This window comes from Cavia porcellus, unplaced genomic scaffold, assembly GCF_034190915.1.
Source record: "Cavia porcellus strain 051 isolate PalLab524CR breed Dunkin Hartley unplaced genomic scaffold, mCavPor4.1 scaffold_528, whole genome shotgun sequence".
Classification (NCBI taxonomy): Eukaryota; Metazoa; Chordata; class Mammalia; order Rodentia; family Caviidae; genus Cavia; species Cavia porcellus.
Genome location: NW_026948011.1, coordinates 24329 through 46306, shown reverse-complemented (window position 1 = coordinate 46306; position 21978 = coordinate 24329). Strand labels below are relative to the sequence as shown.

The 21978-nt window shown below is 36.9% G+C and overlaps 1 long non-coding RNA gene across 1 annotated transcript in view; it reads right to left on the bottom strand.

Moving 5' to 3' along the window:
* Positions 1–1116: 1116 nt before the first annotated feature.
* Positions 1117–21978, bottom strand: part of LOC134475191 (uncharacterized) — a 33831-nt gene continuing 12969 nt past the window's right edge. The window contains exon 3 of the long non-coding RNA XR_010046196.1: positions 1117–6157. This is a non-coding gene — a long non-coding RNA (uncharacterized LOC134475191). The remainder of the gene's footprint in view (positions 6158–21978) is intronic.

The window sequence follows — 21978 nt, the reverse complement described above, 5'->3', positions numbered from 1 at the left end:
AAGTAAAATTATTTTCTTTCTTTGCAGTTTAAAACACTTTTTTTTAGGTACCAGGGGTGAAACACACAACCTAGCACTTTCAAGGCGGGCAATTCTGCCTGCTGAGCTAAATTCCAGGCTCCCATTAAATAATATTTTATTAAATATATAAATATTACTTTATCCATTCAAATAGTATTGTTATTTTACTAGAGGAGACCAAAGTAGAGAGGAATTGATATACAGTCAGAGAGGAAATGGAACCTCAAAGAAGTCAGTGTAAAAACTAAACACAAGAATCCCTGCTAGAGGCAAAACTGAAGAAAGCCAGAAAGGGAAGATGTAGTGACCATGTCTACATGCCTCCTGAAGAGAAAAACAATAGCTTGAAATTTACTACAGTTACCACCACCTCCTCCAGGAAGTCCAGAGAGGCATCAATTACCATACTCAATGACCAGAACAGCTGGACTATTGTTCCCAGAAAATCCCTTGGCATTTTTAACATGCTTTTTCTGGGTGACTTCTTCCAAGTTTGAATAATATTAGTTAAGCCACTACAAGCTTATAGGTTGATTGTAGTTTGAGACCCACACTGTACCCAGATTGTGAGTTTCCTGTATAAATGACCCCTGACAATATGTCTGTGATTTAGACACTGAAGAACATTCCTGAAAATCCAGGACTATCCTCCTCTCTTTTTTCTGAGAAAACTTTTTGAACATCTTTTGTTTTGTGCCTTCAGTCCTCAGTGTTGTGAGCCAACCAACTTGGTGCATTTGACATCAAACAGGGCAGGATTATATTTGTCCTATTTCAATTTGAATATGAAATATCTGCTAAAGGCCATGTTCCAAAGTCTTTGTGTGAAGCTACTTGCTCACTCTGAGTTTAAGATTTCCATGAGCTTTTGGACCTCTTCATTCTAGCAAATTGCAGATTTGTTGGTCGAAGGTGGTCACTGTTGTGCTGTAGCACTATAGGCACCATTTCGAACTCTTTATTTTTCACTGCTGCCCAGATGCTACTACATGGCCAGCTTTCCAAAGTAACATCATTCCATAATTGCCAATTTATGTCAGCTTTCATTCAGCTCTATTGTTTTTGTTTTTATTTAATAGTCTCTCTCTCTCTCTCTTGGTTTTCTACATTTTTCATTATTATTTTTTGTTTTTAAAGACATAGTCTTACTTTGTAGTTCTGGCTGGCCTTTCACTCTCACTGTGTAGGTTAGATTGTCCTTGAATACATGGCCATTCTCCTGTTTCAGCCTCTTTAATGCTGTGGAAAAGAGGTGGGCATTATAACACATGGTGTTTCTCATTTTCTTCCCTCTTTTCACTATTATTCTTTCATTTCAGGGGCACTGACATTTAATCCAGATGCTTGCTTGTGTCAGTAAATCTTTCTGCATCTTGAGGTGAGTTTGTGAACAACAGTATAGGAACTCAATCATCCAAAGGATAAATTTGGGATTTAAGTAGCTGAGATCAGAACACACAACTTGTATACAGACCCCTTCCCCATTTCAGAATCAAAACAAGTGGCCCTGAACTGGATTGTTAAGCATTTTTAAAAGAGAGAATCACAAAAGACATCCTGCTTTGAAACAATTTAGCTAGAATCTTAAATGAATTTTTATTTGACACCTGTATCCTGCTTCTTTTTTTAGGAGGTTACTTTTTTTCTTTGGATACAGCTCCTTTTGTTTTTCTCATGGAACTTATACCCTGAGTGCTTTTTTAATTTTCCTGGGTCAAATACAGGGCACTAGATAAATGCAGGGTGCAGGACGGCATCTGTTATACCAAGCTACAATACAGCTGAGCTACAGTGCCAAGCCTTACTATTTTCTAGAGTAAAAAGCACATAATGTTTGAATATGTCATAACTTGTGATGTTAATCCTTATAATAAAATGTGATCTACAGTCAGGACAAGCTAATCTCACTTGGTCACTCATTGTTTTCCACTGGTCTTTTCCTCATCATCCCTAAATACAAGACTCTCTGAGTTCTTAATACTAATACTCACATTTGATTCATATTCCTACCTGTGACATCTCCTGTTTCTGCAGTAGTCTAGACTGGCATCACCAGCCCATAAGAGATAGAAACTTATCTTGTGATTCCCTATATTCCAATGAGGTTATGTGTTAAATTGGACATATTTCCTTTAAGAGAATGGCAGTTAATGAATACATGAGTATCTCATGACTGTTTCTTCATGTTTCAAATAACAGCATTAATTCTTTCAAGCGTTCGGTGCACACCTGTAATCCCAGGACTTAAGAGGCTGAAGTAGGACAATCTGTTTGAATTTACAGGACTAAGAAGTGAGTCCACAGTCATCCTGAACTGCATAGGGAAATCCTGTCTCAAACAAACAGACAAAAATATCATATTATTGTGGATATCCTTGGGAAGAAGAACTCAACAGTTTGAAACTCTTAGAATCATACCTGTTAGGTTTCATCTGGTGAGTATAAGAGACCAGTAAAACTACCTTCAAGGATATAGAGAAAACTCAAAAAATCTTACTTCAAATTGTCATATAGATGTAATGCATTGCCAAAAAAAAATACCATTAAGATAGCTCACAAATGTAGAGAAAACATTTCTAAAATTCATTTGGAAACAGAAATGCTCTAGGTCACCAAAGACATTGCTGGGCAACAAAGGCAATTCAAGAAGCATCACAATTCCTGACTTGCTATAATACTAGAAAGTTACTATCAGAAAATCAGAATTGTTCTGGCAGAAAAACAGACCTGAGAATCATCCAAAAAGTCTAGAAAATGCAAATAGAACTACAAACACACTCTGCTACCTTGTCTTTGACAAAGGAGCCAAATATGTTCAGTGGAAGAGAGACAGCCTCCTCAATAAATGGTGCTGAAGAAAATGACTTTCCTCCTACTGAAGACTTAAACTGGAGAAATGTCTATCATTATGAAATAAATATGTTAAACTAGATCAAAGATCTAAATATTAAAACAGAAACACTAATGAGGCTTCCTGAACAAAAAACACATTTTAAAGAATCAACTACGGTGACCCCATCTTATTAAAAATTATTTGTACATCAAAAGAAATCACTAACAGAATGAAAAGACAATGCTCAGAATGGGCAGGGGATATTTTTCTATTTTCTGATAATCTTCAATATCATTTCCAAAGTACTATAATTTTCAATATGTAAGTACTTTACTTTCTTTGTTAGGTTCTTTCCAAGTATTTCATTTACTTGGAGGATATTTTAAATGGTGTGGTTTCTGTAACTTCTCTCTTGGTGAGTTTGTTGATTGTGTACAGGAATCTATTGATTTTTGATTGTCAACTTTGTCTCCAGCTACATTTTTGAATTTGCTTATTAATTCTAGGACTGTTTTGGTGGAGTTTTCAGCATCTTCTATTTAGAATATCATATCATCTTTGAATAATGATAATTTAACTATTTTCTATTATATACTTATTCTTATTTCTCTCTTATGTCTAATTGTTTTGTCTAGTGTTTCCAGAGCTATATTGAATAGGAGTGGTCATAGTAGTCATCCATGTCCTTTTATAACTGTAGAATGAAAGTTTTCAGTTATTCTCCATTTAGTATGATGCGGGGTTTTCTTTGTCATTGTCTGAATTTTTTGTCATTTTCTTTTTTATTGGTACTGGTAATTGTACTCATGACCACACAATTGCAAGGCAGGTGCTTATGCCACTGAGCTAAATCCCCAGCCCCGTCATTATTTTATTTTATCAGCTTGAGGTAAAGGTCATCTGTTGTTATTTACTGTAGGGTTTTATCACAGTTCAGTGCTTGACTTTATCAAAAGCTTATTGTGCATTTATTGAGATGATCACCATGTGACTTTTGTTTTTGCCTGTGTTGATATGACATTTAAATTTGTTGATTTGCATGTACTGAAACATCCCTGCCTTCCTGGGATGAATCCAAGTTGGTCAGGTTTTAAAATCTTCTTTATTATTTGCTACATTCACTTTGCTAGTGTCTTGTTAAGGACTTTTGCTTCTATGTTCATTAGGAAAACTGTCCCATAGTTTTCTTCTTTTGGTTGGGTCTTCCTCTGGTGTTAGTATCGGGGTAATACTTGCCTCAAGGCATGAGTTAGGGAGAAGAGCTTCTCTTTCAATATCATTAAACAGCCGTGGCCTTAAATTTTTTTTCTACATTTATTGTAGAATCCAGCAGTAAATCCACCAGGACCTAGACTTTTTTTATGTTGATCATTTGCTTTTCTGTTGTCATTGTTTTTCTTATTTTTCAATGTGCTCATGAGACCAGCTCTCATTCAGTTCAAGTTGGCCTTGAGCTCACTTTGTAGCCTTGTTTAGTCTCAAACTCAAAACAATACTTGTACCTTAGCCTCCAAAGTTCTGTACCACCATGCCCAGCAGCTGATAAATTTTTATTAAATCTTCATTCTCATTAACTGATACTGTGTTTTTCAGAATTTTTATATCTTCTTGGAACAGAATTGGCATTTCATATTTATCTAGGTATCGGTGCATTTCTATATTTTCTAACCTATGAAAGTATACATTTTTCCAGTAGATTTTGATGATCTTCTGAATTTTCACAAGATCTGTAGTTATTTTATCCTTCTGATTCCTCAGTGCATGGTTTTTCAATCTTTATTTTTTTCTTTTTTGATATGATTGTCCAAGGGTTAATCAATTTTGTTTATTCTTCCAGTGAACCACCTGTTTGATTTGTTAATCCTTTGAATATTTTTCTTGTTCTGCATTGCATGACTTTCTTGTCTGGTCTTATAATTTCCTCCCTTGTATGGGATTTGTGTTTGTCTTGCCATTCTTCTTCTGGAAGATTGAGATGCAACACTTCATTATTTGTTTGTGTTCTTTCTATTTCCTGATGTGAGATTTGACTACTATAAATTTCCTTATTTGGACTGCTTTCATTGAATCCCATAAGGTACAGGATTTTGCATCTATATTCTTGTTAGGTTGTAGATATTTTTAAGTTTCTTCCTTTTTTCATCTGTTACCCATTGGGTGTTTAGGAGAGTGTTAAGTTTCATATACTTATGAAGTTGTTGCAACTTTTTTTTACCATTATTTCACAATTTAAATACATGCTTAAGAATACTATCCTTAGGCTGCAAAGCCAATCAAGTAATACAAGGATTAAGTTGTTTTTATACCTCCATTGCTATCAACTCAGCATGTCCTCTAAACCAGTCAGATGGTGGTGGGAGGAGGTGATTGTGGTGCTCCTCTCCCAGCCAATACAGTAGTTAGCTCACAGGAAGTGTAAGTTTCTTGCTTTTCTTCTGAGAAATGGAATAGCTTCCACAGAATCACAACATGGGCATGTTGGCTAGTTTTCCACCATTCCCCTTATGACTTCCACCAGCTCACAGGAAGGGAAAATTAGATTTCTGTTTCTCCTCTCTGACCTGAGATGGCTCCAGAATGTTAATTTTCTCATCAGGATGACTGGGTGGAGACATATCATAAAACCTGCATATCTATGTGTGTGTCCTACAGAAAATAATTCAGATGTAGGTCATTGATTGGATTGGAAATGTCTTGAGGAAAGTTGTGTCATGTAAGAGGATTTGGCATTGGTGAACCAAAAAAAAAATACAGTGCAAAAGAACAACTTCTATATACTTGAATTGTCTTAAACAGGTTTGATACTTGGTCCTGTCATCATCCAACAATACCAGATTTCAGTGCTGAGTCTTTAAAACAGATACATTTTATATTTCATGTTGGGGTCTTTTCTTAGGCACCAAGATGGCAATAAAGGGTCCCAAGAAGGCTCTAAGAAATGAGAAACACAACATGGTCTTCAGGGCTGCATGAGAAGAGTGATCCATGGCAGAGCTCATCACTCTGCTAGCCAGCTGGCCAACTCATGCTGGCAGGAGTTGAGTGGACAATGGAGGAAACCTGATAAGGATCTTGGTAGAGGTTCAAGACCCCTCAGAGAAACAGATGATGCCAACTGCAGAGAACTATCCCACAGAAAATATCTAGGTGGCCTCAGCTGTGGCCTGTCTTGTCCCAGGAGGCATCTCTTCATTCTCAGTTTAATCATGCCTGGGCCACATCACAGCCCTGCATGAGTATTCAGCTTCAATGGCTCTAACATATCCCTCCTTTTTGTTTGGTTAAACCTTAGCTGTTGGACATCTAGAAGAAAAGATTGATAACAATGCAGTATATTAGAGGCAGTAAGCTTAACATTACTATTTTATCTAAACATGAAACACCTTAGAATGTTAAATGAAATGTATTTTCTACTATCCATGGATATTTTAACATTTGAATACCTACAGTGTTAACATTGATATATTTTACATAGGAAATCAGAAATCAGAACCATACATATTGTTGTATCATGACATCCTTGCAATAATCTGAATTTCTATTTTGACATAAAATATGTTTTAGTCAATCACCCTTATCTAATACCCAAGAAGTTTCTTATGTATTATTGACCAATTTATTGACCTTTAGTGGAATATGAATCTTACAAGTCTTTGTTATTAGCTGAAGTATAAACATGAATCAAAAGTCTGCTACCATAAGTAATCCCCATTTTACAATCTTAGAGGTCTATGCCTCCATAAACATAAATATATCTAATATATCATGAATTTGGTGACAATCAACTGTCATAACAATGTGAAAAGTTTACTCAGGCATCTTAAATCAAAAAATGCATTAATTCTTTTGATATTGACCAATGTGAACATTGAGGAGTACATTTCATGACTTTAGTTAAAGTGTCTCCTATAAGGCTATGGAGATCATTGAGGTCTCTGATGAATAAACAAGAACTGGTTAAAAACTTTACCAGGCAGCCACTTTCTGATTTATCAATTAGAGCCCTGTCCAGCAATCTCAGTCATAAGGGACTTTGTTTATTCATCCTAATAATATCAATTTTAAGTAATGAGACTATCAAGTCAATGGTAAATAACAACATATTTCATTCATATACCCAGTCTTTGTGACATTTGGAATAGCTGGCAACAAGGTACAAGCATATTTTATAAATCAGTAAAGAAACAAATCTTTGATTATGTGATCCAGATATGGAAAAAGAGAAAGATTACTGAGCTCCAAATGAAAGGAACAGTTGTTCACCGAGTGGACAAGTGGATAAACGTACACAGACAATCTGTGCTGATTCAAACAAACACAGAAATAAGCAAAGAGCTTGTGGAGGTTTTTGAGAACAACTTAAGTTCCTCAGAGGCCATTTGTGTACTTGTTCAATACTCCTTTGTTAAACTAGCTCATCTCTTATACCCAGTGCTCCCAGTGCTGGAACACCTGTACACCCCAAGCACTCGGGGTCCTTCCCAGAGGTTTTGGGCCACTTGATCACTCTTGTATGGGCATGTTTGCTTTCTGCTTTATAAGCTTGAACAATCATTAGCTCAGGGACTCCCAACAACAGCTTACAAACAGACTAAACAAATACACAACTGATACATGGACAGATGGACAAACATCTTATAAAATCAGAGTGTACTTGAGCATATCCTTAAGCCCAATAACAAAACCTTCCTACAAGGTTAGAGTCTACAACTATAAATCAACTAGTTCACCTTTTTATAGACCAACTAGCTGAGATCCTGTAAAAAGTATCCAAGGCTTGATTCAGGGAGAGGTGAAATGGTGGAACTATGTTGTGTAGCCTGTGGTGACAACTCATTCCATGCAGAGCAAACACAAAGAGCAGAATTCCATACAAGGCCTTGGCAATAACACAGAAATGTTCCCTCTTCCCCAGATCAGCAGGGGCACCAGCCCCTGCCCACTTGAGTCTGGAGATGTTCTGTATAATACAAAAGGCTTTGTCAGAGATATAGCCTGGTAAAAACATATTTGAATTAAGTAATAAGCCTTTTTGGGAAAGAGAAGTGACTTACAGTAAATAGCACCATGGACAGAATAGTAAGAACCTGTGCAGGAAGTGCATTATTCTCCTTTAATTGTTTCAAGAAGAGATTTGAGGTTATAATGAGCTTGTTAAATGATTGCTTGGCCAGTGGCATTATAGGGGATAAAATTACATGAGAAATGTTCCATGAGGAACAAAAGGAAGCAAAAGCCTGTGAGGTATAGGCTGGACCATATTCAGGTTTAAGGAAGGAAGATACACCCATGACTGCAAATGTAGCCAGGAGATGTTGAATTACATGTTGGGCAGATTCACCATGCAGTGGTGAAGCACAAATAATACTAGAAAACGGGTCAACAGAAACATGAAGAAATGAAAAGGAAATCAAGAAACAGTGTGTGGCATGTTTACCAAGGTTCATTGCAGCAGAGGCCATGAGAGTTGACAGCATCACAGGGAAAAGGGTGAGGTATGGCAGCACAATGGAAACCAGTGGAAATAAAAGCTTTAGCTTCAGAAGGTACAATGTCAAACAATTTATGCAAGGAACAAGTGTATTGGTGAAAAACGACAAGGCTTTGTTTAGTGTTATCAAAAAGAGGATAGACTATAGAGTAAACCCAAGGCCAGACTGAACTGTATAGAGAGAACCTTCCTCAAAAAGGCCAAAGGAGTGGGGGGGGGGCTGTAGAGTATATGCAATCCTTGATCAGAAATCGCATTACCTTTTAAAAAGCCAGGTAGGGCTTAATGACCACATTTATGTAAAGGAAAAAGTGCAGCATTGTGAGGGCAAATAATTTGTACATGTAAAAAGAAGATACTAAGTGTGAGCCCATGGCCACAGGAGAGATAAAAACAAGATAAGTGAGATAAAAACAGAAGGAATAAAACAGAAGAAAACTAGCTCAATTCTTACACTCCACGCTCCCCGTGCTGGAACACCTGTTCACCTCCAGCACTCCATGCCCTCAGGACATTTCCCAGATGTTCTGTGCACCTTGAGCACTCCTGTATGGGCACTTTTGCTTTCTGCTTTACTGGTATGAACAATCAGAAGCTCAGAAACTTTCAGGACCTGCTTGCAAACCAACTGGACAAACACGCAACTGATATGTGGACAGACTGACAAACATAAAGTCAGAGCACGCTTGAGCATATCCTTAATCAAGCCAAATTATAATACTTTCTTAAAAATTTAGAATTTACAGCTACAAATCAACCAGTTGGATTTGTAATACACCAACTAGCAGAGATCTGGCATAAAAGGATCCAAGGCTTGATTCAGGGAGAGGTGAAATGGTGGAATTATGTTGTGTAGCCTGTGGTGACAACTCATTCCATGTAGGGCAAACACAATAAGCAGAAATCCACACAAGGCCTTGGCAATAACATAGAAGCATCCCATGTTACCCAGTTCAGCAGGGGCACCAGACCCTTGAGTCTGGAGGTGTTTTGTATGATACAAAAGGCTTTGTCAGAGATATAGCCTGGTAAAAACATATTTGAATTAGGGAAGAAGAAAACCTTGTTGGCAAAGAGAAGTCACTTACAGTAAATAGCACCATGGACAGAATAGTAAAAATTTGTGCAGGAAGTGCATTTTTCTCCTTTAATTATTTTAAGAGAAGAGATTTCAGTGAATAATGAGCTTCTTCAATGATAGTGTGGCCACTGGGATTATAGGGGATACAATTTACATAACAAATTTGCCATATGGAACAAAAGGAAGCAAAAGCCTGTGAGGTATAGGCTGGATCATTGTCAGTTTAAAAAAGGAAGATACACCCTTGACTGCTAATGCAGCCAGGAGATGTTGAATTACATGTTGGGCAGATTCACCATGCAGTTGTGAAGCACAAATAAAAACAGAAAATGTATCAAGAAAAACTTGAAGAAATGAAAAAGTTTTAAGGAGGAACACTGTGTAGCATGTTACCATAAGTCACTGGAGCAGAGGCCATTAGAGTTGACAGCATCACAGGGAAAAGGGGGAGGCATGGCAGCACAATGGAAACCAGTGGAAATAGAAGCTCTAGTTGCAGAAGATGGAATGTGAAACAATTTGTGGAAAGAACAAACTGATTGGTGAAAAAAGGTGGGGCTCTCTTTATTGTTATCAAATGAGGATAGACTACAAATTTATCTCAAGATCAGGCTGAAATGCTTATAAAGACACTGTTGAAAAGACCTTGCCCCAAAAAAGAGAGAATAGAATATTCAGTGCTTGATCAGTAATAGCATTATCATATCAAACAACAGGTAGGGCTTAATGACTACATATATGTAAAAAAAAAGAGTGGCATGTTAAAGGCAAAGAGGAGCCTGTGAGATGTAAAAAAGAGACAATAAGTGTGAGTCTATTGCTACAGGAGAGACAACAAGAGAAGAAGATAAGTGTGAGATAGTATTATGAGAGGCAGTAACTAAGTTAAGGACATGGGTTGAAAAAATTTGCAAAGGAAGGATAACACAGAGAGCTCACTGCATTGACAAGAGGTTTGTGGCAGTGAAAAAAGGTGTTTTCAATTATTACAAAAACATATGTTACAGCTTCATGATGGGGGGTTCCATCAGTGAAGACAGTGAGAGCACTATTTAAAGGGCTGCTAATGCAATAAGTTTGAAGAGAAAAGGGAAGTAGAGTAAATAGAGACAAACAATGATCCTGGGGCATATCAAAAGAAACGGAACCAACATAGACAGCAAAGCCACTTGCAGATTTTTTTTTTTTTGGTCCCAGGGATCAAACTCATGACTGTGCACTTGTAAGGCAGGCACTCATGCCACTGAGCTAAATTCCCAGACATGAGTCTTGCAGAGGGAACAGCAGAGGACAGCAAAAAGGAAAAGTTAGCCTTGGTAAGTGGTAAGACAGTATTGATTAAATCAATTCCAAGGACTATAGGTGTTCCAGTACATCCTCAAGTGATGAGAGGGAATAGCACTGACAATGGGAAATAAAGTATTGCCAGGTGAGTGGAGTAAAACAAAACCATCAGCTCCAGTGTGTAGCAATCCTGAAAAGAAAAGGTTGTCAATAGTTAAACAGAGGCCTCAGCATTCATCTCCCAGGGGAATAGCAGTAGCCACCACAGTGGAGCCAAGTGCTTGATTTCCATGAGTAACATCATAAGTTTTAGAGAAGACAAGGCAAGACAATTAGCTGGGTTACAGATTCAAAAAAATTAGTTGAATGTGTAAGAGAGATCACAACTGAAGCAACAATATGCCCGTATAACCAGCATTACTGAGGCCAAGGATAACAAAATGCCTCTTTTTTGATGCAGGTGAATAGGAAAGAACTGGCCAGCTGTCCAGGAGGTAAAGGATCATGAAAAGTAGTAGGAACTTCTAAAGCATACCAGGGAATTCCAAGCTAGTGTCAAGTATCACAGAAACATCTTTTAAAGCATTTTTGTAGCCTTGATTTGCATTTTTGTATGTTAATTGCTTTAACAAGATAGAGGCTACTGCCTTGTTGTCCACCTGGCTTTCAATAGCTTTATTTAATCTTCATAAAGTCAAGGAAAGGTTCAGTGTCCTCCTGTTTAATAGTACTAAAGGAACCTTGTGTGTCCACTGCTTCAGGGAGTCTTTTTCAAGCTTTTAAAGCAATTGAGGATAATAGCCTGAGGGTGGCAATTAACTTGTTGGCATATATCTGAAAAATCTCTCTCGCCTCAAAACTCAGCAGCTCCTATATGAATATAGCAATCAAAATTATTCATAACTTGCATGTCCTCAGCACCAGTATGCTCTTAAGCCACACCTGATGTTTGGCTAGAGTGATAATAGTATGCACTGAGAGTTTCCAGTTCAAAGGGGTCATTTCACAACCATGAACGATATCCTCAATAATGCCAATTACAAAAGTACTTTTAAGTCCATATTCCTTGACAGCCATTTTAAACTCTTTATTTTTCTTGGTTTTTTTTTTTTTTTTTTTTTTAGGAACATGGGATTGAACTCACAAACTTATGGGTGTCAGGCAGCCTCTTAGGCCACTAAAATTACCCCCTGTCCCTTTTAAATCTTTAAATAGAATACTGCAATCTTTCAAAGTGGGGCTCTTTTCCTGTTGATACAAAACAGGTCAAGCAATTAATTTGCCATGTTTACCTTCTTGGGCCATCTTCTGCATGGGAGGTCGAACAGATGAAAATTTGCCTAGAGGTTTTACAGGGTTTGCATCTTGTGAAGGCAGCAGCAAGTGGAAGAGGCGAAGCAGCACAAGTGAGCCATCCAAGAAAACTGGGAAACCAGCCGTTCCTCCCTGCCAAATGTCACAGCATCCCAGCAAAAATACCAAGTGTGCAAGACAGAAATCAGAGCTCAAGGCTCCTCAGTGCAGCAGTTTGTGTATTTTTTCCCAATCTGTCACAGTAACCACACCAACCTCAGAACACCAAGGACAATGATCATGAATAGCCCACAAGATTTGCACCAAACATGGCCCACCTTCCTAAGGAAAAGCAGTTTTGCATTATGTTTCTGTTGCACTTCAGACACAGAAGTCCCCATGACTTAAATGATGAAGGGATTTTTTTCAAAGAAAATAAAAGTAATTTCCAAACAAAATAAAATAGACATGCTTTTGGGTCCATTTTATGCCCCAGGAACACAGCAATGTGAAGTGACATTCCACAGCAGACATCCCCACTGTAGAGTCCCTGTTCAGGCAGTAATTGTTGGGGTCTGTGCCTAGACCCCCCACACCCCCAAACAGATGCATGGCCCAAAAGAGGGAAACAAGTGACACAATCTTTAGGGCTGCAGGAGGACTAAAATCCTTGTCAGACCTCAAAAATCTGTTAGGTGTATGGCTGACTGATGGCTGGGCAGGACCTATTTATTCAGAGCAAGCAAGGAGTTGAGTGGACAATTGAGTAAAGCTGAGCAGGATCTTGGGAGAGGCTCAAGGATCACTCAGAGCAACAAATGATGCTAATTTAGGAAAACTATCTAGCCTTATCTTGCTCCCTTAAATGTCTCCTCCTTCTCAATTCAATCATGCCCAGGCCATGCCACAGGCCTCCACAGGTATTCAGCTTCAATGGCCCCAACATTTTTACATAAATTTGCAGGATTCACAAGTGCATGTCATGCCAGTCTCATTCTAACACTGCCATTTTCTCTCACTCCCAGACATGGCCTTTCAATTGTACTGAATAGTGATAGACTTTGTCCTGTCTCATCACATTTATGCTTAGTCACCATGCTCAACAGAAGAGAATATATCATTCTGAGCCATGAGATGCTGAGGACAGAGTAACACTTTTCTTTTGGTCAATACTGTTTCTCAGCATGCATAATATTTTCATGATAAATGAGTAAGAAACTCATGGTGGTAATAATAAGGAACAATTAACAGTGCAAGATGCTGTAAGAAAATGAGAAAAGACTCATTAACTCAATTGAAGAGTAAAATTGCATTTTACCTAGAGTTGTTTGAATAACACAAATAGGTTAAACAGATAATGTTAAAATAGCATTGATGGCAGAAACAATAGTTTGATGCAAAGACATGAGGGCCTGCTGACCATAGAGACATGGCATTGTTACACACTGTCTAAATGTAACCAAAAAGGAGGAGGGAGGCTCTGAGAAACTTATCCCTCTTGTGCTTGTAGAAGTCTACTAAAATGTTGCTGAACCACTTAGGTTCAAAGCTAGTTCTAGATGGAATAAGGCTAGCCTACATTTGAAATTCCATGAGTTCAGATAGGTCTATAGAGCTGTGATAATTGATTATTGGGAAATCAAATTATGCATCCTACATTTTTCTTCACATCAGCAAAATCAGTAAAAGATCTGAGAGACTTGCAAATTAGTTTTTGCAGAATGAAAAATTTATGCAACATAGAATTTCACCACAAAACAACCCAATATATCAGTAGCTACCATAATTCTCTTTCCTTGAAAGGGTTGAATATACCTTCAGATACAATAGTAACAAACACGACAAAATAGTATAACACCATTAAAGAGAATGAAAGTATTACAGGGTATTCAACCAAATAATAGAAAATAAAAACTCATTACCATATTATCTCATTGGCCATAAAAGATTTGTTTATACTATCACACACAATAAAATCCAATAAAATACATGATGGAACCAATGGAAACAGAAGGACAAAAGAATGGTAGCACTTCAAAGCAAGATGATATTAAATTAGCAGTGCCTATTACAATATCTTGTTGTCTTCAAAATAGCTGTTCATGCCATCACAGATAATAAAATAAAACAACCCAGGATAAAACCATTCCAACTAAAGAATGGGAACATTATATGTCTCCAAAGCAATGTAATGGGGACTCATGATTACCTTAAACTCTTATGTACTTTTACCATTTTTTACAGTAGGGAGACTATACAGTATTTATACATGTGAGTTTGATTTATTTCAGGTATGAGTAAGGTCTCAAGTTGCATCCCTTTATTTATGAATATCTCAATGTGATCATTCTTAATAGCTGAGTAGTACTCCATTGTGTAAAAATAGCATATCATTTTTATCCATTTCTCAGTTGATGGACACTTAGGTTGTTTCCAAGATCTGGCTATTACAAATTGTCCTGTCATAAAAATGGGTGCACATATACCACTGAGGTATGATGTTTTCAGTTCTTTTGGGAATGTGCCTAGAAGTGAAATAGCTGGATCAAGTGGGACTTCCAATTCCCCTTTCATGAATTCTCTCCCTACCCCTATGTCTTCAATATTTATATCCTATTTATCTTCCAACAGATTTACTGTTTCTGTTATAATGTTAATATATTTGATCCATTTACATTTTGGTTTAGTACATAGTGATAGGCATGGGTCTAGTTTTAGCTTTCAGCCTATGGAGAGCCAGTTTTTCAGGCATAATTTATTAAAGAGACTGTCGTTCTTCCAGTGAAAATGTTTGATTCCTGTATCAAAGATAAGATGGCTGAGTGTGTTTGTTGTTGTGTTTGTACCTTCTAATTTATTCCATTGATCTATAGTTGAGAGTTTATTCCAATACCATGTTGATTTTATTATAATTGCTTTGTAGTATAACCGACTCAGGGACTGTGATGCCTCCCACCTTTTCTTTACTGCTTAGAATTTTCTTTGCTATTCTAGGTCTCTTCTGGTTCCAGATTAATTTTAGGAGTGATTTCTCTAGATCTATGAGGTATGTTGATATTATGTTCATTGGGATTGCAGTAAATCTGTATTACAGTTTTGGAAGAAAGGCCATTTTCACAATATTTTGTTTTCCCATCCATGAACAAGGGATGTCATTCCATTTTCTGGGATCCTCTTTGATTTCTTTTTCAGGACATTATAATTTTCCTTATATAGATTTTTAAAATTCTTTCGTGAGATTAATTCCAAAGTATTTCATTTTTTTGGATGGCAGTGTGAAGGGTGTGGCTTTTCTTATTGCTCTGTCAATGAATTTGTTGTTAATGTGTAGGAATGCTATAGATTTTTGAGTATTGACTTTGTATCCAGCTACATAGCTGAATTTATTGATTATATCTAGGAGATTTCCAATGGAGTTTTGGGGGTCTTCTATGTAGAGTATCATGTCATAAGTTAACTTCCTCTTTTCCTATCTTTACTCCATTTATATCTGTCTCTTTTCTAGTTGCTCTGGCTAGTATTACCAGTACTATGTTGAATACAAATGGTGATGAGGGACATAATTGTCTTGTGCCTGATTTAAGGTAAAGGCCTTCAGTTTTTGGCCACTTAATATGATACTGGCTGTTGGTTTGTCATAGATGGCCTTTATCATATTGAGGTAAAGATCATCTATTCCAATTTTCTGTAAGGTTCTTATTGTGAATGGAAGTTGCACCTTAGGAAAAGCTTTTACTGCATCTATAGAATTGCTCATGTGATTCTTACTTTTGGTTTTGTTGATATGGTGGATTACATTGATTGATTTACATATGTTGAACCATCCCTGCTTGCCTGGAATGAATCACACTTGGTCGTGGTGTATAATCTTGATGACTTGCTGCATCCTGTTTGCCAATATTTTATTGAGCATTTTGCATCTGTGTTCATTAGGGAGATTGGCCTGGAGTTCTCTTTTTTACTTGGGTCTTTCTCAGGTTTTGGTACTAGAGTAATATTTACTTCCAGGAATGACTTAGGAAGAATTACTTCCATTGTGACTTCATTGAAGAATTTGAGGTGTGTCAGAATTAAGTCTTCTGGTATTTCTTGTAGAATTACACAGTGAATCAGTCTGGGCCTGGGCTCTTTCTATGCATAAGCAGAACTATTATATTTTCAATTTCATTAATAGAGATTGGATTATTCAGCATTTTTACATCTTCTTGATCCAACTTTGGTACTTCATATGTTTCTAGGAATGTGTCTATTTCTTCTGTGTTATTAAAACAATGAGAGTGGATGATTTTAATGTAGGTGTTGATGATGTTTTATATTCCCCAAGAGTCTGTAGTGATTTTGTCTTTTTCATTCCTTATTGCATGAACTTGAGCCTTTTCTTCCCTTTCTTAAATAAGGTAGGCAAGGTGCTTATCCATTTTATGTATTCTTTCACAGAACCAACTCTTTGTTTCACTGATTATTTGTATTGTGTTCTTAGTCTCTATTGCATTAATTTCTTTTCTGATTTTTATAATTTCCTCCTTTCTTTTGGCTTTGAACTCCATTTGCTTTGGACTTTCTAGATATTTGATGTGTAGCATCAGATTGTTTATTTGTATTCTTGTGGTTTCCTGATATGCGAAGTCAGTGTAATAAATTTTCCTCTGAGGACAGCTTTCATTGAGTCCCACACATTCCAGTAAGTTGTATGTGCATTTTTGTTTGCTTTTAGACATTGTTTAAATTGTTCTTTAGTTTCCCCTGTGACCCACTGATTGCTCAAGAGTATATTATTCAATTTCCATGTGTGTGTGTGTGATTTTTGCAGTTCCTAGTTTTATGGCACAATGATCTGATTACATGCATGGGATAATTTCAAGTCTTTTGCATTTATTTAAAAATATTCTGTGGGCTATTATATAGTCTGTTTTAGAGAATGTCCCATGTACTGCTGAGATGAATATATGTTCTGATGGTGTTGGCTGGTACACTCTGTATATGTCCATCAGGTCTGTTAGTTTACAGATGTGATTCTGTTGTGTTATTTGTTTGCTGAATTTTTGTCTGGCTCATCTGTCCCTTGGTGTCCAAGGTGTGTTAAAGTCTCCTGTTATAAATGTATTATTGCTTATTTGATTTTTCATTTCTGTAAATAGCTGCTTTTGCATAATTCTGTGTTCTAGAATTTGGTGCATATATATTTACAATAGTTATCTCTTTCTTTTGATGTTTTCCCCTAACTAGTATGTGGTGACCTTCTTCAAACCAGGAATGATTCTAAGACATAAAGAACCCATGTCAAGGACTGTCACAAGTTTACCTGGAGATCTAGAGTCACTGCCAATTTCTCGTGCATGTCTATATCAAGGTTGTGTACTAGGAAGGGTCAAAGCTCAGCGCTGGAAGCTACAAATTCTGTGTCCTTGGGTGCAAGATCTGTGCCATCAGGCTGAGTGATCAGTACTGGAGCCAAGATATAAAGCTCATGATAAGGGCCAGAGTTCTGTAAAAGAGAACAGTAGCTATGCAAAGTAAAATGGGGCCCTGACTCCTCTAATGATGATGATGGCTGAGTTCATATCTGGAGAATCACTGCTACCAGCTTCTCCATGAGAATGAACAGCCTAGCACCTTCCTTTCATTTCTCCTTTGATGCTGTTTGCAACAATTCTTCAATGCATGCTCTGTTCCCAAAACCATGATGACTCAGTTCACTGGCTGGTCCAAGTTGACCATTACTAAGTGACCAAACCACCACTTATTTAGATACTTGTCTTTTTCATTCCTTATTGCATGAACTTGAGCCTTTTCTTCCCTTTCTTAAATAAGGTAGGCAAGGTGCTTATCCATTTTATGTATTCTTTCACAGAACCAACTCTTTGTTTCACTGATTATTTGTATTGTGTTCTTAGTCTCTATTGCATTAATTTCTTTTCTGATTTTTATAATTTCCTCCCTTATTGCATGAACTTGAGCCTTTTCTTCCCTTTCTTAAATACTTATTTAGATACTTAAATTCTAAAACAGACTTTATGGGGGATGAGGACTTATCTCAGCGGCATGAGCATCTGCTTGGCAAGTGCAAGGTCATGAGTTTGATCCTCAGTACAAAAAGAAAAAGGACTTTGTACCACTTCATATCTTAAAGTATTCATCTGGTCCACCTCACATAAGCAACAGTGAGAACATGTGAAGTTCATTGAAATGAAATATTAAGGAACACAAACCTTCACAATGTATTCTTTACATGTGCCTTCACATACTCACACAGAAACTATTTGGTCCATGTCCCGTCTGCATTTGTTGTACTCTAATTAACTGCGGGAATTTGTGTGAAAATGTAGATAGGGTTATCAACTCTCTGATTATACAAGGAAATTTTAAAAATCTTATTTAAGACAAGTAGAAAAACAAACCAATATATACACGTGTACACGTATGTTTCACTGCAGGACACTGACAGCACTGAACGTAGGACAGAATGTCATGAGTCTGGTGTTATGCACATCACCACCTCAATAAGGTTACGGTGGCTACAGATAATGGGCCTAAATGTGCCAATATATTAACAAACAAAATAGTTGGAATGAAATGTACTGAATATGCATTGTATTTAATATACCAAATCTAAACTGGACCTGGTGGCTTGTGCGTGTAAGCCCAGTACTTGAGAGGCTGTGGCAAGAGAATTGTTTGAGGCCACTCTGGGTTATAAAATGATCTCAAAGCCAGCCTGAACAGCATAGCAGCATGCTGCCTCAAAAAGAAAAATATATCAAATCTAATGAGCACAGAGTAATTGTGATGGCCTTGTTACATTACATGCTTATACTGACCTGTAGTCTACTAGGAAAAAGCTAATTTAGGGCCCATTTCATAATAAAATATCATATCACTTACTGAATGGAGCACACTGATGAATATTTGTTATTTATCGTTGGTATTTGGTGGCTGACAGAGCAGTGCTTGCTGCTGCACTCCGCAGAAAAAAGTGACTATTGCTGCAGGAAACAAGACTGCATGAATCACTGCAATATGTCCTTAACTCTCTGGGAAAGAGACCCACTAAGGAAGCACTGCACTGAGCAGACTTACTACATTTGGTCTTTTGAATACTTTGAACACTAACTTCAGTAGTGGAAGATCAATTCACCTACACTTCCACCAACAAAGTTAAATAGTTCCTTTTCTCCTGCAGTCACATGTACATTCTTTTGGTCTTGTGGTGATTTGTTCTCCCTGCAATGAGATGGTGATCCTATTTGCATTTCTCCTTTGTATAAAAATGCTCAATAGTTCTTCAGGTATTTCTTGGCAATTTGTGCCCATTATGAAAAGTGTGTATTCATTTTATGTTCCTATTGACTATATGCTAGCTGTCAAGGAGTAACATGCAAAACTTCTCCCATTCTGTAGATTATATTTTCATCCTTTTTTATTTGAATTCTGTTTTTGGCTTCTATTTTTGTGCAGGAGTATAAAATCTTACATAATCATTTTTGCTTGTTTTTGTCACCCTATCTTATTTTCTATACAAAACATCAGCAATAGCATTAAGTAAAAAACTTTTTTTTAATGCCTCTACATTCAGAACATGGAATGCCTGGCTCATTCTTCTTTCACTATGTTTTACTCTAATAGAGGCACATTTGAGACTGCTGCACAAATTATCATAAAATGTACATTTCCTGAGTGAAAAAAAATCACGATTTACAGTAGTGATTCTTTGGGTGAGGAGAACAAATCCTTCACTTTCTTACATTTAATAAATATATTCTGCTCTTCACTTTTGTTGTTTCCAAAATTCATTCTTTGGTTTTGAAGAACGCAATCTCATAGCAGACATAGTCAGTGAGGAGTTTCATTCCCCTATATTACTGTCTGGTTGCCTATATTTCTAACTAACTCAGCTCCCTGTAACATTAAGAATTGTTTATCAATTTCACTTAGCATAATTTTAGCAAATAAAATATACTTAATGAAAATAGTGAAATATACGATTAAATTGAAAAAATGATTATCACAGTTTCTCTACTTAGCCAAACATTTTCACCTTTTAAGTCTTGCAGTACAAAAATGAGCCCATCCAAATGGTGTCCAAAAATGGGGCAAGACATGTTTTTCAAAAAAATGCAAGCTGAATTATTTTGCCTGGTACCAGGGACACAGTACAGCTGGAGTTTGCAAAGCTGTGTAACTCACTTAAAACTTTTTCAGGCTTATTGTAGAAAAAAGAATTACAAAGTGAATGGTTTATGGGTGTGGATGAAGGAATGAGAAATCCTTGATCCACTAAGGAATGTGGAAGAAATTTTTTTCACTTTGCAGAGGATAGAGAGGTCTCAAAACAATTTGCAATCCTTTGTCAACTAATTTTAGATAACATCTGTCCTTTGCAGAGGGTAACCATGTTTAACATATCTATTAGTTCACCCAGGAAGATGGCACACACAGAAAAGTATGATGGCACTACAAGTTGTAGAAAATAGTTGCGTTTGCAAAGGTAACCAACAGGCAATTTGGTCATACAACTTGGGTATTGGCAAACACAACACAAATATAACGAAGCTCTGTTTGTTCATGTATAACATCAAGCATGTGGTAAAACAAACAATAAAAACAACTTTAAGAAAATTGCTATAGTATAGGGGACAGTATATCATTCACTTTATTTACCATGTTATCTGTAGGTATTTCTTAACCACAAAAGAAACATTGAGCCTTTTAACTATCAATTTCAACAATTGTGCTCATAGCACTGCATGGTTGAAAGATGTAGATATTTTTTATGGTACCAGGGAATGAACTCAAGACCTTGAGCTTGCCAGGCAGGTGCTTGCAACTCTGAACTCAATATCCTGGCCCAATAGCCTTAGATACTAAATATGAATTTTAGCAAAATTTATTTGCCATTGACATATTTAACAAAAAATCTTGTTAATCTACATCTTCACATGTGAAATTATTTTATTCCTTGCATTTTAAGTTATATTTTGTTTTCTGAACTGGGTATCAAACTCACATGCTAGCACTTGCCAGGCATGTGCTTCTGCCTGCTGAGCTAAATAACTGGTAAATAATATTTTTTAAATGTATAAACATCACTTTATCCATTCAAATAGTATTGTGATTTTTTCAAAGGAGGTCAAGGTAGATAGAAATTGATATACAGTCAGAGAGGAATTGGGAACCTCTAAGGAGTCAATGTAACAACCTAAACACAAGTATCACTGCTAGAGGCACAGCTGAAGAAAGCCAGACCTGAATGAGAAGATGCAGTGACCATGTCTACATGCCTCCTGAAGAGAAAAATAATAGCTTGAAATGTACTACAGTTACCACGACTTCCTCCAGGATGTCCAGATAGGCATCAGTTACCTTACTCAATGACCAGAAACACTGGACTATTGTTCCCACAAAATGCTTATCTCTTTCTACATAGCTTTTCTGGATAACTTGTTTCCCTGCTGGATAATATTAGTTAAGCAGCTATAAGCTTATAGATTGATTATAGTTTGAGACCCACATTGCACCACATTGTGACTTTGCTGTATAAATGAACCTTGACAATAGGTCTGTGGCCAAAACACAGAAGACCACTCCTGAAAATCCAGGGCTAATTTTTTTTCCAAGAAAACTTCTTGAACTTCTTTTGGTTTGTGACTTCATTTCTCAATGTTGTGAGAGAACCAACTTGGTGCATTTGACATCAAACAGGGTAGGATTATATTTCTTCTATTTCAATTTGAATGTGAGACATCTGCTAAATGCCATGTCCCAAAACCTTGGTTATAAGCTGCTTATTTGCTCTTAGTTTTGCATTCACATGAGCTTTTGGACCTCCTCAGTCTAGTAAATTGCATATGTATTGGAGGAAGGAGGTCACTGGTGTGCTGTAGCACAATAGGTACCATTCCTAACTCTGTATTTGTTATTACTTCCTGGATGCCACCACATGACTAGCTTTCCTCTGCCACATCATTCCATAATTCC